Source organism: Microtus pennsylvanicus, chromosome 7 (genome assembly GCF_037038515.1).
Source record: "Microtus pennsylvanicus isolate mMicPen1 chromosome 7, mMicPen1.hap1, whole genome shotgun sequence".
In the NCBI taxonomy this organism is placed as follows: domain Eukaryota; kingdom Metazoa; phylum Chordata; class Mammalia; order Rodentia; family Cricetidae; genus Microtus; species Microtus pennsylvanicus.
The window spans coordinates 9,429,010-9,449,302 of NC_134585.1; the positions used below are offsets into that span (position 1 = coordinate 9,429,010).

The window sequence follows — 20,293 nt, forward strand, 5'->3', positions numbered from 1 at the left end:
ATGTGTGGAGCCTTCACCTGCTGTAAAATCCAGTAGAGTGGTCCTGCATCTCTCTTCCATACTGTGTGATTGTGTAGTTGTGAGCCTAATTGCCTCTGCAAGGTTAAATATTAGAGACAGCTATTTACCATTTAAAAGGGGGTTATTATTTCTTCTTTCAAGGCTAGAAGCTAGAGATATTCATTTGTATATTAATGGTGTTTTTTCTTTGTCGTCCTAAGGAACGGTTGAAGAGTGTTATCCTTGAGCAGAACAGCTGTCATCGTCCATTAGATCAGCTGTGCCAGCCCTGCTTGCAAGAGGTCATCTCCATTGTGCTTGTGATTGTGGGTGTTCCTTCAGAGATGGAGGGGGAGGGGAGAGCCATTAGACCTTCACTAGAGAGTCCTGATGCTCCTTGTAGCTGTTTGTACACAGTTCTGCCCTAATTGTACATAGCCTCAGGGGCTTAGGAAGTGGTAGAGTATTTAGTCTGGGGGAGATTAACCGTAGACTCCTTGTCCAATGGTTCTGGGGAAACATCATCCATGCTGGACAGGAGCTTTTCAGTAAGGAAACTTTGGGATCACCCATGCTCTTTGTAAGCAACAAACTCATTGATTCCCCAGGTTGAAATTTGCTGGGATTGTTCTTTATTGGTCACTGGGACCTTAAAAGGGGTAGTAAACATTGTTAACATCTTCCCAGGGAAGGGATTCTTGCAATAGAACTAGATACTGCATTTTTAATAGGTGGAAACAAAGTTCTTGTATGAGGTTGGGTCATGCAGGACTAAAATTATAAGTGCTTTGGGGGATGGCAATTATAATGCCATCAACGACTGGGATGTGCTTTGGGAGGCATGACACTTGCCTAGCAGAAATGGGGCTCTATTTTATTCCACCTCATGAAAGGAGGTAGTGGAGAAGATATCCACTGCATCTGTCACTGTCCCCAGGAGAAAAGTTGTCAGGATCCAGTCAGGATGACAGGATCATCTGTTTATTTGAGCTTTTGTGTTATCCTATTGAGGCCTCTTTTAGCTCAGTTGTGCTTGGCCCAGGGTCCTGAGGTGTGAGACACTGAATGGTTATCAAAGATCAACCTGAAACAGTGGGTCCAAGTTCATTGTCTCTTATTAATAAAGATTAATAAAGATTAAAGACAGCTGTTCTGTGTATATGCAGAACAGGAGCAAGCTTTATTAAATTTATAGAAAAGTGAGAAACTGAGGAAAATTAGTAATTTAAAGAAAAATAAGGGGTGCTGGAGAGATGGCTCAGTGGTTAAGAGCATTGCCTGCTCTTCCAAAGGTCCTGAGTTCAATTCCCAGCAACCACATGGTGGCTCACAACCATCTGTAATGAGATCTGGTGCCCTCTTCTGGCCTGCAGGCATACAGACATATATACAATATACAGGCATATTGTATACATAATAAATAAATAAATGAATAAATAAATAAATAATTTAAAAAAGAAAAATAAGAAAAACTGAGAGTAGGAGATACTTTTAAGAGAGGAAAAAAATGCTTAACTTGTCTGTGGTGTTTATGGGAATATAGCAGAAACCGGACATAGGCTCAGGTGACTACTGTGACATCATTTCTCTCTGGGCTACCATGGACCAAGCCAGTGGGAGATGATTCTGCTGTTCGCGTGCTGCCTACCAAGTCAGGAATGGTTGACAACCCCTGTTCTCCTCTGACATGTGTTTTTGTTAGTTTGTTGCTCATCTTAACTCCTAGCTGTTAGTCAGTGGGCCAGTGTTAACCATCCTCTTACCCTTCAGGGATTTCAAGTGCTGTTGATTGCACTAAGCTTTCTTAGTTCTCACATCTATGTGAACAGCTTACAACTCTGTCATGGCAGAAGATTTATTCTGTCATAATCACCAAACTCTAGCTACAGTCTTTCTTGATACATATTTAGCTTTTTATCTGAAGGTGAGGTGGTCTGGGGTGGTCTTCTAGGTCCATCTGCTACGGTTAGCTACATTAGAACCAAGGCTGTAAGAAGGGATAGTATAGTAATGCCTTACAGTTGTTCTTTTGCCGTCAACGGCTCTGAGCCCCACCCTTTGTCTAATCTTCCTAGTTTGGTTATTTTATACCCAGCTACAAGCCCCCGTATTCTTCCTGTTTCACGCTCTGCTGTTTTAACCCTCAATCTTCCTTTGAACTCCAGCCTCTGTTGTGACTGCAGCTAGCGTTTGCAAACAACTTAGTTGTTGCCATAGGCCCTTTCCCTTTACAGCCCACAGAGTGCTCTCTTCTGCCTGTCAATCAAGATTGTTCCTGAGACTGACTTTGCCCCAGGCCTTTGATCTCTGGCCAGCCTGGGAAGGGTCTGCCAGGGCTGCTCAGAGAGGCTTTGAGTTCCCCATCCTCTACATCTCTGTTTGCCCCCACTACTGAGGAAAAAAAATCCTGCATTTCTGAGTTTAAGATATTTTCCCTGTCGCATCCATTTGCTTTGTATATCATGATGTGTTCTGTAGAAAGTTCCCCCTTCTTCATAGGGCGTCATATTTTACTTTTTTCTTGTACAGTGAAAAATCCCATTTGAAAAGTTCTGATTTCAAATGTAGTTCCACACAGCAACCTCTCAGTCAGCGGCTGACATATATGTATGACTGCAGAATCTAAGATTACATAAGAGCTGGAAAATCTCCACTGCCTGCTTACATGGTAGTTGTAGTAATGCTGTAATGTACTTGTTGCTGAAGTGTGTGGTGGTGTGAGTGTATACAGATCTCTTCTGTATTCTGCCATTACCTAAAAATACAGCACGGATGGTTGGGCATCATTGACTGTGGCTTTAGTTTGTGTATTTGTTTAACTATATTTCATTGTTATTTCAGAGTATATTCCGTCATCCGTACGAAAATTTACTAGGAAATAGTACACCATCTTGTGTCAGCAGCAGCCCCATTCTACTGCATCTGATTACATCATTTCTTCTTATGCTTGATGGAGCCTCATTTTGTTCACCACAGAGCTCCTGCCACATACACACACCATGCAGCTTCAGTACGTGGTGAGCTGTGCTGTCTAGACTTGGATGAAGATGCAGAGTTGCATCATGATGATGCTACCCAACCATTCCTTGCTCACATTATGTCCCATCCTTTAAGGAGGAGAGCACATTATTCTGTGCTGTGTTGTACAGAGTGTGCTAAGTGTCAGATCCATAGGAAACTCCACTCTCCAAATTCTGGCACCCCTTACCCTCTAACAAAGCAGTCAATACCCTTATCACTGGCAGAAGGGATAAATGGCTCCCTGTGGTGCCTATTAGTATACCAAAGCACATGCTAGCCTCCAGGCTCCCTCAGTATGACAGTACCTAGCTCTTCTCACCTCCTTTCCACTGTAAACATCTCCAGCTCCTGGGCTTCCCTTCCCACAGCTTCTTACAGTTCTTATAACCCTGCTGTTTCAGCTGTACTCTCTCTTTTGCCCTTCTCTCTTGGACCTCTTCTCTTTTTGTCTTCTCTTTCTCCCCACCCCCTCTCCTGGCCAGGCCCAATCAGCTGGCCATATTCAGTCTGCAACTTTCTCTCTGTTTTGGACTCTTTTAGATGTTTCTGGCTGTTCTCTCCCTAATCTCTTGAATAAAAGCCCTCTACTTAACCGTACCTTGCAGCAGTCATGTCCTCAGTTAATACACTAAACTATTTAACAAGTCCTCTCTAGTAATGAGTCTCTATTTAGTGATTTGAAAACCCAAAGTGATACCAGGAAGTACTAAAGAACTCATTTGTTGTATGACTTTTTTTGGGGGGGAGAGTCTGTTTCTGTTTACCCCAAATAAGCCAATGATAGACCAAAGAAACTACTCAAGTCTAGCCTGGTGTGTCAGTTAGCTTATTGGAGTTGCTTATAGAAACATGAATGACTTAGAGCAACAGCATCACCCAAAAAGCCCACCTCAGCATGAGTGATGACTCATGAAAGCTACCTCATTGTAGTTTCTAGGTAACCACACCACTGGAGTTTGCTCCATACAAGCAAGTAACTTATGCGTATAACCCTGGAGGGGAATCTTGCAAGTTTCATATGTGTTTCATGAACCTCCTGAACCCTCTCTTGCTTCTAGGAAAGACTGGGTCAATCCTGAGGAAACAGCTACCCGACAGCATTCAAGTAACAAATATGTTTAAGAAGATTTGGTGGCACTGGAGAGAGTGGTTTAGATTACTTGTTTTTGCAGAGGACCTCGGTTCACTTCCCAGTACCAACATGGCAGCTTACAACTGTCTGTAACTGCAGTTCCAGGGATATGATACTCTCTTCTGACCTCTGTAGGTACCAGGCATGCACATGGTGCACATACATACATGCAGACAAAAGACTCATACACATAAAATAAATCTAAAACATTTTAAACAGAAGGTTTGATCCCCAGAAACTACGTTTTTAAATGGCAGTTTGAAGCAAGGTGGCAGTGGTGTGCACCTTTAAATCCCAGCACTCTGGAGGCAGAAACAGGTGGATCTCTGAGTTCAAGGCTAACCTGTACTACAGAGCAAGTTCCAGGACAGCCAGAGCTACACAGAGAGACTGTCTCAAAACAAACAAAAACCAAAAAGCCAGTGTGATACAGATATAGGCAGATACTCTGGGGCTCCCTGGCCAGACAGCCTAGCCTAATCAATGAGTTCTAGGTCAATGAGAGACCCTGTCTCAAAAAACCAAATTTGATGGTGTCTGAGGAATAACACCCAGGGTTGATCCCTGGCCTCTTTATGCAAGTACCCCAACATACATTTACACACACAGAAAATATCATTCTGTCCTCCCCATGCGCAGCGGTACACAGTGTGGTTTGTATTCTCTATTAAGTCTTGCTCATGGTCACTGTGGTTATTTTCTTGTGGTTAGATCCTGTGGGCAGTTGTCAGTCTCCCAGCTCTCCACTGTTAGGAGCTATGGTTTTAGATTTATATTGGCAAAGTCTGAAACACTTGTAATCTGTTTGTCATCTATATTTAGGGTCTCTGTGCTTTTTCTACAGAATTTTTAATCTAAAAATTTTACTGTAAAAAAAGCAACATTTACAACATTATTACAACATAAATATATTTGTTTTAGGACCAAATAGAGTGAAGTGTAATTCTGAAGCACAGAACCCTTGCCAATCAAGAAGGTTCACATGGAAACTCTGTCTTGTAGGTTTTCGTGCTGCTTCTGGCAGCTTCCGTTGCCATGACTTCTCTATCTTATGATGTCTGTTTCTTGGGTTCTATTTTTGTTTTGCTGGAGCCCCTCCTTAATCAGCTGCTTTGTGGAATCATGACTGACAGGCTTCTTGAGTTCGTACCCGGTGTTCAAACATGTAATTATTATGTTCTAACAGTTGATTGATCCTCTGACTGGGTCTGGAATTCAGGGTTTGTATTACTTTCCCTCTGAATTGAACTTAGCATTCTTTGTCATTTCCAGTGTCTGATGTTGCAGATGAGAAATTGGATATCAGGCTTGTTCTATTGCAGGGGAATCTCTTCCCATCCTTGCACGTTGACGTTGACATTTTGATTTCTTCTCACCCCCACCACCCAACCGACTTTTTTTTTTTTTTAAGATAATGGTATCAATGGTTAGATCTGCCTTGGGAATCCTTACACTTTCTAATTCTTAGGTTTCTGAACCTACCTCACGTCTGACTGCTTGAGAAGATTCCTTTCCCTCGGTGGTCTCGTGCTGCAGTTTGCTCTGTCAGACCACCTGCCTCTGTCTGCTCATGCTTTTGGGACTTTGGCAAGTTTTCTTGTTTGTCATTAAGTTCGTTTTGTAGTTGTCAGTTCTACTGTGGCTCACATAATGGCATAAAGGACCCTTTTTGAAATTGTGACCCTCCAGTGGGCTGAACGGGAAGGAGACAGAAACTTCATCACCACTTGAATCAGAAGCTATTAAATCACTTCTGGAGAATGCAGGATTCCATACCTCAGCCCCTTCTACAGAGGACAGTCTTGCTTTCCAATGGAAACATAGCTCAGCATTGTTGAGGGATTGGGAAGAAACTAGATGAAGCCAGTTCCAAGGAGCTCATCAATAGCTTATGTGTAAGAGATGGTGTGTCTTTATGTGTCATTTCTCATTGCATAAGTACACTCCATAAGCTGAGTATGACTGGGTGGTTTTGTTGTCTGGATCATCACAAGTAGAATTCCCTATTATCTTAGTCAGCACAATTCCCAGCAGATAAGATGTCACAACCTTAACAAGTTGCAGAAATTATAAACATCTGTTTTATAGGGAAAAAATAGAAGTGGCCTTCCAGATGAAGTTATTGAATAATTATGGTTCAGAAGCACTGTAAAACAACTTGTGCAAACCTAATATGGAAACGATTATACAAAGGCAAGTCTGTGGTTATAAAAGCTAGGTATGCTGGGTGACAGTGGCACATGCCTTTAATCCAAGCACTTGGGATTGGCAGAGGCAGGTGGATCTCTGTGAGTTCGAGACCAGTCTGGTCTACAAAGTGAGTTCCAGGTCAGCCAGCACTGTTACACATAGAAAAAAACAAAACAAAAACTAGGTATAGTAGTGGATGTCTAGATAAATCAAATGTGGCTTTGAGAGCGTCACAGCTTTGCACGAGAGCCTTACTTCTTGTAATGAATTAGAGTTGTGTAAAGTCACGTTATAGGTTACCCTTGGCAAACTTCAATTGTGTTAAGAGAGAGGGCATGAAGTTTCACTGTGTGCACTACAGGGGACTGGGTTTGGGGTGTGTTTGGTGCCCTTGGGCTCACTTTGTGCCATACTGTATGTCAGTGTGTAGGTCTTGAGCTTTGTGGTATGGAAGTTTTGAGTTCATTTCTTTCTTTTTTTATATAGATTAGAGGTGTGGAGGTGTATGGTACTCGGGGCCTTGTGAATGCTGGAGCTGTCACTGAGTGCTCTGTCACTGGGCTGCATTCCTGCCATTTAAGCCAGGTTCAGTTTTACTAGATGAGCATACCTGGGCACACAGTGCAGCACTCTGTGGCTACAGTTTTCACAGCTTCCAGAAGCTCCATGGTGAACCACCTTTTAACCAAGAATTTCTTCTCCTGCTAGATGAGAATAACAGCAATCCTGAGGTCTCCCAGGAACCAAAGTCAGATGTCTCACTCCTGCCTCCCCTCAGCTTGGTTAGTAATGACTTAATGTCTCCTAGGACTGCCCCCAGGTGCCTTTCAACCTTGTTGCCCCCTCCAGAGGAGGGATATGAGGAAGTTGTGTATACTTAGCCTTCATTTTTATTAACAAAAGCATTGTCTTCATTCTATCAGCTTTGTTATTTATTTTCTGTTCTTTTCTCCTTCTTCCTATTTCTCTTTCTTCCTTGTGAAAACTGTCAGATTTATTGTGTGTTGGAAAGTTATGTCAACACCAATTTGAAATTTTAAGGACCCTTGAAGAATACTTGAGTAGAAATGTCATGCTAACATACCTCTTCAATTTATTTCTGAATGTTAAAGCTAACTGTATGTTCCTGGTGGGCATGCATCCAGCTTGCTTTATGTTCTGTCTCTTATGTATTACTAGATTTAAATTTCTGGGGACTCTTGTGTTTACATTTATAAGAGACACTGACTACTGATTCGTGGTGTCTGCAGCAGGGTTACACTGGCCTCATGAAGACTGGAACATGGTCCCACTTGCTGGAACGGCTTATGTGAGACTTTTTTCCCCACTTGTTGATGTCTTCACACATGGCTTCTTTCTTTTTCAGTCTTCTATACTATGTCTTCTCACTAGGACCATGTTACTTCTGAAATGTCTCCCCTAAGGCTTTCTTTGGTGGAAAATTGTCCCAGCAGCAGCAGTTTGTCTGAAACACCTTTATTTGTCCTCATTGTGAAAAGATTGTTCTAGCTACACATGTTTAGAATCTCATGCCTCACCCCCACCTCCATGCATCTTTGTGACTTTTACTGCTTTGTCTCATTTCTCTGTTCCTGGTCAAGTTTTGTAGTTATTTGTGTTTTCTTTGTCTTCTAGAATTTGAATTGGAGTCCCCAAGAAAGTACTGTCAGAAGGTGGCAGCACCTTTAGGAAGTGGGGCCTCACAGCCATGTCTTAGGTCACAGGGGAGGGGATTATAGAAGGCACATTCTTTCCTTGCCCTCTATTAGCATCCTTACTGTGAGGTGAGTGGTGTTTCTCTGCCATGTACTGTCTGGTGATAATACTGCCTCATCAAGGATGCTGTTGCTTCATGCCAGTCAGCCAGGAACTGGAGCCTCCAAAGCAGAGCCTCAGGTGTTGTTATAGTAACGAAAAGCTAAGATAGTAGGCACATATTCTGTTACACTTAGGCCCCAGTGTCTTGTGTTTCCTGTATACTTCCACACTGCACTCTAGATCATACCTCCTGTTCTTCCTCTGTTTCCTTTTTTTCTTTAGGTCTGTTATGCTGTTAACCTATCTATTAATTTTTTAATTATAGTCACTGCATTTTTTTATTTCTGGAATTTTTTCCCCTCCCTCAAGTCCATTTGGCCATCCTGTTTTCCTATTTTCACCTGTTTCTATGAACTGTCCCTTGAATGTCTTGCTGCTGCTGTTCTCCCTCATACCTTGTTTTCCTAGTACAGGCCATTCTCTTTTGACAATGTCTTGTGCGAATCGCGATGGCTTCAGATGATGATGAGGTTTTCCAGAGAGGCTGTGCTTTTTCTTCTGCCAAGTGTCAGTGTACCCTTGAAGTTTGGCAATGTAGGCGCAGCAGAATGCTTCTTAGGCACCTAGTCACATGTAGCCTCTGATCTTTGGGGTTATAGTGATTTTTGTATACTAGGGATGCCTGCTTTGCTTTCATCAGGGATGCTTGTTGAATGTCCCAGCATAACTGAACCTGGCTTACTTTGACCCTGAGCCTGACCTCTGTCTCTGATATACTTACTCAACCAGGTTTTGACAGGTGCTGTAGGTAGACACAGCTGCAGTATCCTATTTGCCCTTCCGTATCACAGCAACTCTGGAGGAGTGCTGCTGTTACTGTTTTATAGAGGGATCTTAGGTGCTTGGCTGGAGTTGGACTCTGTAGCTGGGTTGGTGGGAGGGTGGTTTCAGTGCTTGGTTTGCCTCATGGAAGCACAGTCCTCACCAAGAGTCCTTCTGTAAGCTTTTCTCTGACCCTCTCTGCCCTATCTTGTCTGTGGTTAAAGACTTTAGTGTATCCTGAAGGAGCAAGATGCAGATCTGAGAATTCCTTTCAGTAGTAATGTAATGATAGGGCTTTCCTGAATAGGCAGCTGCCCTTCATGTTTAGATGTTAGATACAGTGTTGCACATGTAAAATGTCATTTGTTATATTGATTTACTAAATACTTCAAAAGTATAACATTACTTATATAAACAGATTACATTTTCTATGATTTTAATTAGCAGAATTGGTTGGTAGGCCTGAGTCTTGTTAGAGAAGTTGGTGGAACATCAAGGTATTTGGAGGTCAAGTTGTGAGACTATAGGCAGGAAGTTGCAGTTTGTGGAGGTGAAGTTGTGGTGTGTAGAGATGAAGTTGCAGTGTGTGGAGGTGAGGTTGTGGTGTATGGAGGTTGTGGTGTGTGGAGGTGAAGTTGTGGTGTGTAGAGGTGAAGTTGTGTGTGGAGGTGAAGTTGTGGTGTGTAGAGGTGAAGTTGTGTGTGGAGGTGAAGCTGTGGTTTGAGGATATGAAGTTGTATTTGGAAATGAAGCTGGTATGCAGATGAAGTGATGTTTTGGGTATGAGGAGGTGAAGTTGGTGGGAAGGTAAAGTAAAGTTGGTGTGTGTGTGGAGGTGGTTATATGTAGGTGAAGTTGTAGGTGTGTAGAAGTAAAGCTGGTAGTTGTTCTTATTTTATTGTTTTGGTACCCACCTGTCCAACACTGGTTTATTGCCCTTCCTGACCACCATCAGGATTTCTGACCACCTTTCTTCCTGTCCTACTTGACTTAGACCAGGTCTCAGATTTTGTTTTATTCTTTCTCTTATAGAAAACTCCTTGAATTTGCAGTTCTACTTGTTTAATTCTTCTTTTTCACTCCCCCTCTCGTGTATGTTTCTTTCTTTCTTTTTTTTTGGGGGGGGGGTTTCGAGACAGGGTTTCTTTCTGGTTTTGGAGCCTGTCCTGGAACTAGCTCTTGTAGACCAGGCTGGTCTCGAACTCACAGAGATCCACCTGCCTCTGCCTCCCGAGTGCTGGGATTAAAGGTGTGTGCCACCACCGCCCGGCTTCGTGTATGTTTCTTCATTGGAGTTCTTAGTTGTGGTATCATCGTCATCGTGTGTGATGGGAGGTGCATGTGTGTGCTGTGACGTGCATGTGGCGGTCAGAGGACAACTTTGTAGAGTCCTTTCTCTCCAACCACTTTTATGTGGGCTCCAGGGGTCAAACTCGGGTCTCCATCTCTCTGGGCCTTATTTTGTTCTTTTAAACAATCTATTCCAAGTTTCCTCAGGGAAAGAGTGAATTGACAGGTCTATTCAACAGAGTTGTGTCTGCTGGCGTGTCACACAGTGTTGTCTGAAGAAATAGTGGGGTGTATCCTTGCTTCTATTTTTAATTTCTTCATCTTTCTGTGTCATGTAAGAGAAAGTGAACAAGCTAAAGGGAGAGATTGGTGGTTGTAATCAGGGAGGCTGGAAATTCCCTAGCCTGCCTCTGTGTGCTGAATCCCTGAGAAAGTCAGGGTGTAATTCAGTTTGAGTTGGGAAGACTGAGATCAGGGAGCATCAGTGTGAGTCCTAGTGCTAGGCCTAGAGATGTTGTAGGTCAACCAGGGAGGGAGGTAGAAGGGGACAGAGTCCTCTTGCCTGTTTTGGTTCTGCCCAGACCTTCACTGAGTCAGGTTATGTTTAGCACATAGAAGATGGTCTACTGAAGTACAAATGCCAACATCTGTGAAAACCCTCACAGATACATGCAATAGCAGTGTGTCATCTGGGGCCCTGGGGTCATGCTAAGAAGAAAAGTTCATTTGACTGGACACTGCCTCAAGAGGGTATGTGAGGTACTGTTGTTGCAGCAGGAGTCTCTGTTACTCCTTGTCTGCATGTGCTCTGCCCTGGCTTCAGTCCTCTTGCCTTTGTTAGTCTGTCAGCTATAACTGGGTAAAAGTACCTTCACTTTCAAGTTATAAAAATAATTCCCTAAAAGCAAGAAAAAGCCATAGTGAAAATGATGTGACTGATCATCCTGTTTAGTGACAAAGAAAATCTCAGCCCCTGCAGCCCTTCATTATGTAGAAAATCCTCAAGGCCCACCCAGCAAGATGATATTTGTTCCTTCCCAGTGCCCAAACAAACTAAGTCTGCCAGGATGTGAGCACCTGACCATGGCAGAGGCCCTCCTCTTGGAACCTGAGTGCCCCTCCCCCAACATCTGTCGTGTGCCCAGGGGTGGACAGTTCTCCCAGGAGGGTGGACCTGAGGAGGAAGGTGCCAGCCAGCACCTCTCTCACTCACCACCTCCAGTCTGTTCTCAGCATGAGGCCAGCACCCACGCTGGCTTGCTGGCTTGCTATTTGCTTCTTGGGCTCTGTCTCTCTGTGTTTTTCTGTATATCTCTTTCCATGTCTGTCTTTCCTCTGGTATCTAGCTCTAGAAATACAGAGCTCATTCATGGTATTAGGATTATTAGATTCCTCTTGAACTGATCATAAGCAGTCAGATGGTGGGAACTCCATTTGTTTAATGAATTCTTTTAATATTTGCAACAGGCTTTAACTTCACATGGAGCATTAGATCACTGAAAGCTTGAAATAGCATTCTCTCTAAAGTCACAAAAGTATTTCCAAAAATGTTCACTAATTCACTTAAAAATTGCAAGATGAGGACAGGGCCTGTAGTTCAGTTGTTAACGTGCTTGCCCAATATGCATGAAGCTCTGTGATTGACTCCCAGTATCATATAAACCAGGCTCAGTGCACACACTTCTAATCTCAGTTCTCAAAATATGGGGGCAAAAGGATCAGAAATTTAACGTCATTTGTGGCTGCATACTAAGTTTGAGGCCCGTGTGGGTTGTATGAGATTCAGTGTGTGTGTGTGTGTGTGTGTGTGTGTGTGTGTGTGTGTGTGTGGTGGGGGTTGTTAAAAAATTCCATGGAGGCAGAATTGACAAAAAAAAAACCCCAAAAAACTGTGAACATATTTAAAAGTGAACAGTATTATCACAGTTGAGTTCCTGAGAAGATGGTGATACTTCCATATCTGCCCCAGCCTTTGCTGACCTTTGCTTGTCCCTGCCAGGCAGCCAGACTGTGTGAGCCATGTAGTGCCACTGCATTTCCCAGGAGGCTTGTGTAGGTGGAGCTTTGTATGTGCTGTGAGCCCTTAAATTTCTATAGTCTGTTCTTAGGATGTTATCAGGAAAATAGGTCATTACTTGCTAAGAACATAAAATTTGTTTAATGGAATCAGTAAAACAAATGACAAAGTTTTCTTCCTTTGGTGTGTTCAGTAAAATACAGAGAATCAAGGAAAAACCAGCTGATGCTTGGAGTTTAAATGTCCATGCCAATGTCATTAGAAGGATGCTGGCTTAATTGGGTTTTCAGAGCTGAGATAAACCAGATTTCTTGACTATGGTACAAACTTATACTCCAACTAAAATTTAGTCTGTGTCAGAGAAAAAAAAGGATTAAATTAAAACCCAAATTGGCATGAACTGTTAGAATACTCTTTGGTCCTGTTTCAGAACATCCTTCGGTGGAATAGTGAGCTCAGTTGCTAGTGCCTCTCTATGAAGGATTGTTATTCTTAAGTTTTACCGTATGCAGGGCCTTTGTGCTGGGTCTGTCTACTGGTGTGGAGGTGCTGTCCTTATTGAGATGCACATGGTCATGGACTGTAGTTCACTGACCTCCTACTTTAAAGCAATCCATGAAGCTTCTAAGATTTCTCTTCCCTTTTGATTTTATCACATTGCTTATTGAAAAATCTCACCTATTTTTTTTTGGAACCACGGTCCCAGGAGTGGTTGCCAACTTCGGGTTTGCTTTTCTGCTGGGTGCTGGTCACTGAGTTCTCTGAGAGACTCTCCTGTTGCTAGTTCGTACTTCCAGCTTCCACCTCACACCCTTCAGGCACATTTCTTGCAGCTAACTGGGCTGGGTCCTTCTACCTTACCCCTTCTCTTACAGTGTCTGGACAGTCCCATGTCAGCTGAGGTAGTATCTCTGTGTCCCTTCTGTCTCCCTGGGTGACAACCCCTCTTCTCTGGGTCTGCGGACCCCCAGTCCTCCTCTTATAACTGCCAGTTCTCAGGACCATGCTAGCATTCCACATGAAGCTGTTCTCATGGTAGGGAAGTTGCTTCTTGGTCCCGTGTCCTTCCAGGCCCTGGTGATTTTATCTTTGTTGCTTATCAGGTGAGCTTGTTGTGCCTAGACCTGGGATAACAGCCCTTTGGAAACACCGTGGCTCTGCCAGTGAGCTTACTTTTAACCCCATGCTTGTGTAATGGTGTTGGTTTCATGGCTTTACAAGGTAGAAAATGAGAGTATTTAGTGTTTGGCAGAGCAAAGTCCTTATTCCCATAGTCTGATTAAATTATAATGATAAATATCACTTTAAGAGGAAATGCAATTGTTTCATTTAATCAATACAATTATTACGGGCACAGAAAATCTATCAAAGAGCTGAGTGATAAATTCATGCTAATACAATTTGTACTGTACTGCTGTTGGTATTAGCCTTCCCTGTATGAGTGTGTAAGCTGTTGAAGATGCCTTCCAGCTTGATGAGCCTGGAGACACTTGTCAGCTTCTGAGACTTGGAACAGCCACCAAGAGGAGCTCCAGTAGTGGAGGAGATACTAGCTCCTGGAGTGTCAGTCAGTGCGGCTGTCTCTTCCTCCACCCTGAGGGTTGCCTGTTCTTTCAGTCACACATGTGCCCGTGCAGGCACAAGAGTTACAACTCTTCCTAGCGTGTGTGTATGTGCGTGTCTGCCTGCCATACTTAGTTCTCCTCTTCCTTCCTCCTCGGTGTCTCTTCTCCTTTCTGAGGAATATAGATAGAGTCTCCAGCTGCCTTCATGCAGTCCTCATCCCTGACTGGTGAGTGAGGCCCTCTATTCTTTTCTATGCTACAGGCGGTCATCTGGAGGTAATATCCAAGCAGTGGCCATTAGCTAGCCCTAAAGCAGCTGCACGTAATGCTCTGTAAACCAGTTGTAATTGGAGACATTTTTCTAATACATCTTTCTTATATGTTTTCTATACAGAAGAAACTAGTATTAAAGAATAATTTTAACTGCATGACCATGTACCCATCACCAGCTTAAACTAGATGGACATTGGTACTCAGTGTGTTCCATGCTGCTCTTTGATGACACCTTCCCTCACACACTGGTAGATACCTTCTACACTACACTTTGAAATTCTGTCTTGACTTTTATCCTCGGTTTTCCATTTAAGCATGCACCTGTGAGCATGTGGTTGGACTTGCTGGGAGGAAACTTCAGGCAGTGGCAGCATCATGCTTCTCCTATGTGGGTTAACTTGGCAGATCACTGAAACTGGCTTTTGCGCTCTCTCACATGTGTGCAGCCACAACTTAACCCACCTTGTTGGGTTGGATTTGTTCACCTCGTATTTGAGCTTGGGCCTCTGTGTGCATGGGACTGACTAGTCTTTTCATTATCTTGACAAATATGTTAAACTTCCTGGAGTAGCCGTCTAGGTATGGAGAGTTTGTTGTAGGCTAAATTTTGTTTTCTGATGCTTTCACACATATAGTCGAATCAGGTATTCTGTTTCTTCTGAAGTCTTTGTAAGTCTGTAATTTTCTTGGAATTTGTTAATTTTACTTAACTTTTAAAAGTTTTACAGGCGAAACTCATGCTCTATGTTTAGTTTTGCCATAGTCTGAAGTAATAGTTTTATTTGACTGCACTGGGTGTTTGACAGTGCATCGCAGAGCAGTGTGACAGTGCACATAAAACAGCACCATCAGGACTGGGCTCTTGTGCCCTAGCGTGGTGAGGTGATGAAGTAGCTGTTCTGGGCACACAGCCCAGATGCCTTTGTGCTGGGTTGGATGGCTCTGTGACCCACAGTTCTGGGTTAGTAAAGCAACTCCGAGGACGCTGTTGACTTTGGGGGTATAAGTGTAGGCCTGTGGGAGACTTGTAGGCAGACTGTTCCTCACCCTGCCCCTCAGGGGACCTACAGCAGTGCCCTGGTGGCGGGCAGCTCTTGTGAGCGTTAGGAACTGAGCTGCACAACACACACTTCATTTTTGCTCCTAGTAAGGATCTACTTAGAAGCCTAGTCGCCTCCGAACATAACTCCCCAGGTATCTAGGATGGGCTCTGAGGGGAAGGGTCCTGAGTCTATTATGTGGTGAAGTACTAGTTGAAAACACATTGAGGAGAACTGGGCTATAGATACTGTTTTGCTGTTAGTCTCTAGGAGCCTCCGGGTGGCCAGAAGGCAGAGGTGAGGACTGGGCATATGCGTTCTTGTATCTGTACTCTCGCACACCTGTATTTGCATGCATAATGAATGTGTGTATTATATTTTAAAGAGAACATATTTTACCTGAGGCCTCCGTCCTTTCTAACTTGGTGTTCTGTTAGGGTATTCTGTTGGGCCAACAAGATTTAAGTGTGGGTGTAACATGTGCACCAACTTGTGGTGGTCAAGTGACTGATTACTGTGGCTCCCCTTTAAAAATTCATAAGACCAGGTGGGCAGTGGTGGCGCACACCTCTAATCCCAGCACTTGGGAGGCAGAGGCAGGCGAATCTCTGTAAGTTCAAGGCCAGCCTTGTCTACAAGAGCTAGTTCCAGGACAGGCACCAAAGCTACAGAAAAACCTTGTCTCAAAAAAACAAAAAGAAAGAAAGGAAAAAATTCATAAGACCATGTGTAAAATGGAATAAGCTTACGTATAGGAAGAAGACTTTTAGAGTTCAGAGTATTGAATCAATGGCACATGCCTGTAAGTAATCTCAGCTCTGGGAAGGTGTGGATGCAAGATCTCAAGTTCAAGGCCAGCCTACAAATAAGAATATCGTTAGAGTTCATTTCTAAATTGGTGAAAAGCCTTTAACCTTGAGTTAAAGTACTGAGTATTTGAATCTTTTATTACAGATCGAGGTTTGTCAAACTGGACATGGAGAACTCGAGGTGTGGCTAAAGACATCAGCCCAGAGCATCACACTTGCTATTTCAGTGCTGAGCTGTGATCTCACTTTGCTTGTCCTGAAGGAGTTTTGCCTCAGGATTTGAACCAAAATAAAAACTAAAAAAATTTCAAGGTAAGTAAAAGCCTTTTAAAATCTCATAAAGTCTGACAGAAGATGACTTTTGTGCCAGCTGCGGTGGCAGAGGCCTGAATTCCAAGCCCTCAAGAGGCTGAGGCAGGAAGATTAAGAGTTCAGGGTCAGCCTGGGATACCTAGCAAAGCCCCTGCCTTTAAGAAAAGAAAATGAAAGCTTTAATTAAGTCTCCTGGATTGCCTTTGAAACGCATTTCACTGAATAATTCCCGGCACAGATTGTTACTCTGGGTTCATTCACTCTGGTCTTTCTGTGGCCATAGTCATCCTTAGACCTCACATCCCGCCAGCTGTCCTTGGGGCTGACTCTGACTTCATCACTGTTGATAAAGTCAGTGCTTTGTGCCTGGTACTAAGCAAGGTCCTATGAAGGCCTTTTACCATTTATTACTGTTTTCTTGGATTTTTTTTTCAGTGTTTCGTTTTTATGATTGTCAGTTAAGTTAGCATCTGTTTCTTTTGGGGTGCTGAAGCCCCCAAGATGCTAGTATGAAGAGTAACACAGTTATGGCCACATTCAAGAAGGTGAGGGTTAGACGTTTTTTCTTGATGGTAAGGAAAGATGGGAGGACTGTGTCGGCAGAGAGTGCTCTGTGCCTGTAGCCCCAGCATGTTCGTGGCTTCACTGCTTCCTCATCCATAGACTCTGCACCTGTGTGGCAGCTCCAGTGTGAGCCATCCACTGACCAGTCCTGCATGGCCGACTGAAGAGCCTTGGGTAGCAGTTAGGGTCAAGGGAGTAGGTGAGTTACAGAGGGTGTCCATGTGAGCAGAACAGTTCGCAGTCCCTGGAGATCACCATGTTTAAGGGAACAGCAGTGGACGCTCTTCCACTGGGCTTTGAATCTGTGCCAAAAAAATGTCTCATCCATTATTTCTGTGCCCACAAATGTTCTAGAACTGAGAACTTTAAAGGAGATTCTGTTTTATTTACATCTGATGTTGTTCATTGGCGGGGCAGCCGGGGGGTGGGGTAGTCAGGAAGTGGAAAGAACAAAATAACAGTTGCCTTCATTGATGTACCTGGGAGTAGAGTTTTATTTTTGCTGATGACCCATCTTTTAGCTCCATTAGCAATGTGAAGTCAGTTTCTCTGTAACCAAAGTTTCCTGAGAGACACGGAGCGTCCCGGAGCTGAAGTGAGTCTGAAGAGGCCTAAAGGTTCATGCCGCCTCTCTGAGCTCAACTAATGACTACCTATTCTTAACATGCCATAGAAATAAAGCATTGCCTTAATTCTGTCATGTATGTGAAACAGCAAGATTCCTATATAATATAAGCATGCTTTATAGGAATGAGTTATTTATATCCATTTCACAAATAAATTGTTTTTAAAGAGATACAAGAAAATCAGGTCACAAGGCGCTAGGTAAAGCATGTGTTGAGCAAGCAAAGCTAAAGACTGGAATAATAAAGTATCGGCATTGTGGAGTGTGTCTCCTCCTACTGGCTCTTTGTGAATAAATGCTAGCCGCAGTGTAGAAGTTGTGTATTGCTTTTAATTTGGGTGATGTGAGCTAATTTTTCCATAGAGATTACATTGTTGAAAAAAAACCCATATGATAAAGATATACAAACGTCATTATGCTTGTGTGTAAATCACATAGCTCACTTTAGACAACTTTTGGTGTGTGTCTTAGTTAGGCTTCTTTAGAGTAATAGAACGGCCTTGTCACCCTTTCTATGGTAATGCTACTGTGGTCCCAGTGGCCGGGCCCTGCTGTCTATCACGCTCTATCAGTGATACATAGACAGGCTCAGTAGTCTGTGACTGTGATCTCAAAATGGGCAGCCACCCTCTGTTTGAAACGTGTTGTCCTGAACGCCCTTTCCTTAGAGGGCCTGAGCTGAGAAAATGGCACACTCCCTGAATGCAGAGAAGAAATAGAGTTGCTACTTTTGAGTACACTGTTGGCTTTTGGTAGTTGTCCCTGTATGAGTCACAGTGCTAGTAAGATCCTTTCTATACTTTGTATTCATTCATTTATTTACCAAGTGTGCCTGCCCTGTGGATGGGCCTAACTGCATGGAGAGGTAGGGAGGACCATGGGACCTGGCTGGAAGCAGAGAACCCTGGGCTACCACAGTCGGCCTGCTGTGCAGAGGTCTGAGAGCATGGTGTGGCCTCTGATTGGGTTCCAGTGCTGCCTAGGAGGAGGCATGTAGAGAACAGGTCACCCTGGATTCTGTCCCTGAATCCTTTTGACAGGTGGCTGTTGTGATGTTTTACTCTTTACTCTTTTGGGGGAGCTGCCACCCAGTTCCCAAATAAATCAGACCAGAGGCTTATTCTATCTTATTTTCACTCTTACTCCCTGAGTGCTCTGACCCCTGATGCCCTCCCCCCCCCTCGTCATCTCACACATCTCCTATTTATCCTCTCTGCCTGCCAGCCCTGCCTATCTTTTCTCCTGCCTTGCTATTGGCCATTCAGCTCTTTATTCGGACCATCAGGTGTTTTAGACAGGCATAGTAACACAGCTTCACAGAGTTAAACAAATGCAGTGTAAGCAAAAGCAACACACCTTAAAATAATATTCCCCAACAGGTTGCAAGGCTACTCTGTGCTGAAGAAGAAGGGGGTGCAGCCTTGGCCCTATCTGTAGCTGGGCAGGGTAGTTGTAGTTTTGGAATGATTGAGTCAGTGATCTGAGACTGTTTTCATTTTTAAAGTTTTTCAGTTGTCTGAGTAAAACGTGTTTTAAAGAACACTAAGTTTTTAAGTGGTTGGATTCCTAGTCTGTCTCTTAGGGCTCTCAAGTTTTCAGAATTGTCCATGAAAGTGTAGTAAGGATGTCAAGATCCATCTTCTGGTATAGCTGGGCAGTAGCTGAACAGTAGCTGGGCTGTAGCTGGGCTGTAGCTGGGCAGTAGCTGAACAGTAGCTGGGCTGTAGCTGGAGAGTAGCTGAACAGTAGCTGAACAGTAGCTGGGCAGTAGCTGAACAGTAGCTGGGCAGTAGCTGGGCAGTAGCTGGACTGTAGCTGGGCAGTAGCTGGGCAGTAGCTGGACAGTAGCTGAACAGTAGCTGGAGAGTAGCTGGGCTGTAGCTGGGCTGTAGCTGGGCTGTAGCTGGGCAGTAGCTGGGCAGTAGTTGGCCCTTGGAAGCTGGCTGTTGTTTCCTCTTCACTAAATAGCTGCAGAATCCTCGGGGCTGGAAGTAAAGGGGTCTGCAGATCGGAAGAGTCTGGACGTACTGATTGGTTCCAGCAGGGTCCCACAGACCGGGGCTATGGAGATCCATCAGTGTACCTTTACCACATTGCTGTATGACACTGAAAAACTTTCTCCCAAGAAACATCTGGCAAAACTTGGAATACTGAAGGCCCTGGATGCCTCCTTTACCCACAACAGCCATGGCGAGGAGCTGCCCACCATGGCGAGGGAGCTGCACCCCCTTCCTTGGTGTCTAGCCTGAAGCAAACATTATGTGTCTTTCTGTGATTCACTAGAGTTCTCAGGCCTTTGTGACTAGAGATGGTCAAGGTCCATTGACTACACAGAGAGAGTAACTGTAAAAAGGACAAGGTCAGGGCCAGGTGCCTCTCTGCTTTCAAGTATGTGTGCTCCCTGGTGATCTTAAGCAGAGATGTGAGCCAAAGGACAAAATTGGCAAGGCTTTGCCAGCAACATGAAGTGAACCCAGTGCGGGAGTGGAATAGGTATTTAACGGACAGGTTGCAGGAGGTGGGCACCCTAGGTAGGAGCAGGGTAAGACAGAAAGGGCACCAGACAATGTAGAAGCCAGACAGCGTGGGGTTGGGCAGGGCCTCTGTTCAAGTGCCCATGGTAGGGAACAAGTCTAAGGAGAGATTTGGAAAGTTTTTTTTTTTTCTGAAGACAGGGTGTCTCTGTGTGGCTTTGGAGCCTGTCCTGGAACTAGCTCTTGTAGACCAGGCTGGCCTCGAACTCATAGAGATCCGCCTGCCTCTACCTCCCGAGTGCTGGGATTAAAAGCGTGCACCATCACCGCCCCGCTAAGATTTTTGACCTATTCCAAAAAAAAAAAAAATGTTCAGTTTCTCTCACACTACCACCAAGGGA

General features: G+C 44.0%; 1 protein-coding gene across 1 annotated transcript in view; it reads left to right on the forward strand.

Annotated features, from left to right (window-relative positions):
* Adarb1 (adenosine deaminase RNA specific B1) overlaps positions 1-20,293 on the forward strand; it is a 123,300-nt gene that overhangs the window by 42,997 nt on the left and 60,010 nt on the right. Inside the window, exon 2 of the mRNA XM_075979869.1 lies at positions 16,063-16,229. The gene's annotated coding sequence lies outside the window, so the exon portion shown is untranslated. The remainder of the gene's footprint in view (positions 1-16,062; positions 16,230-20,293) is intronic.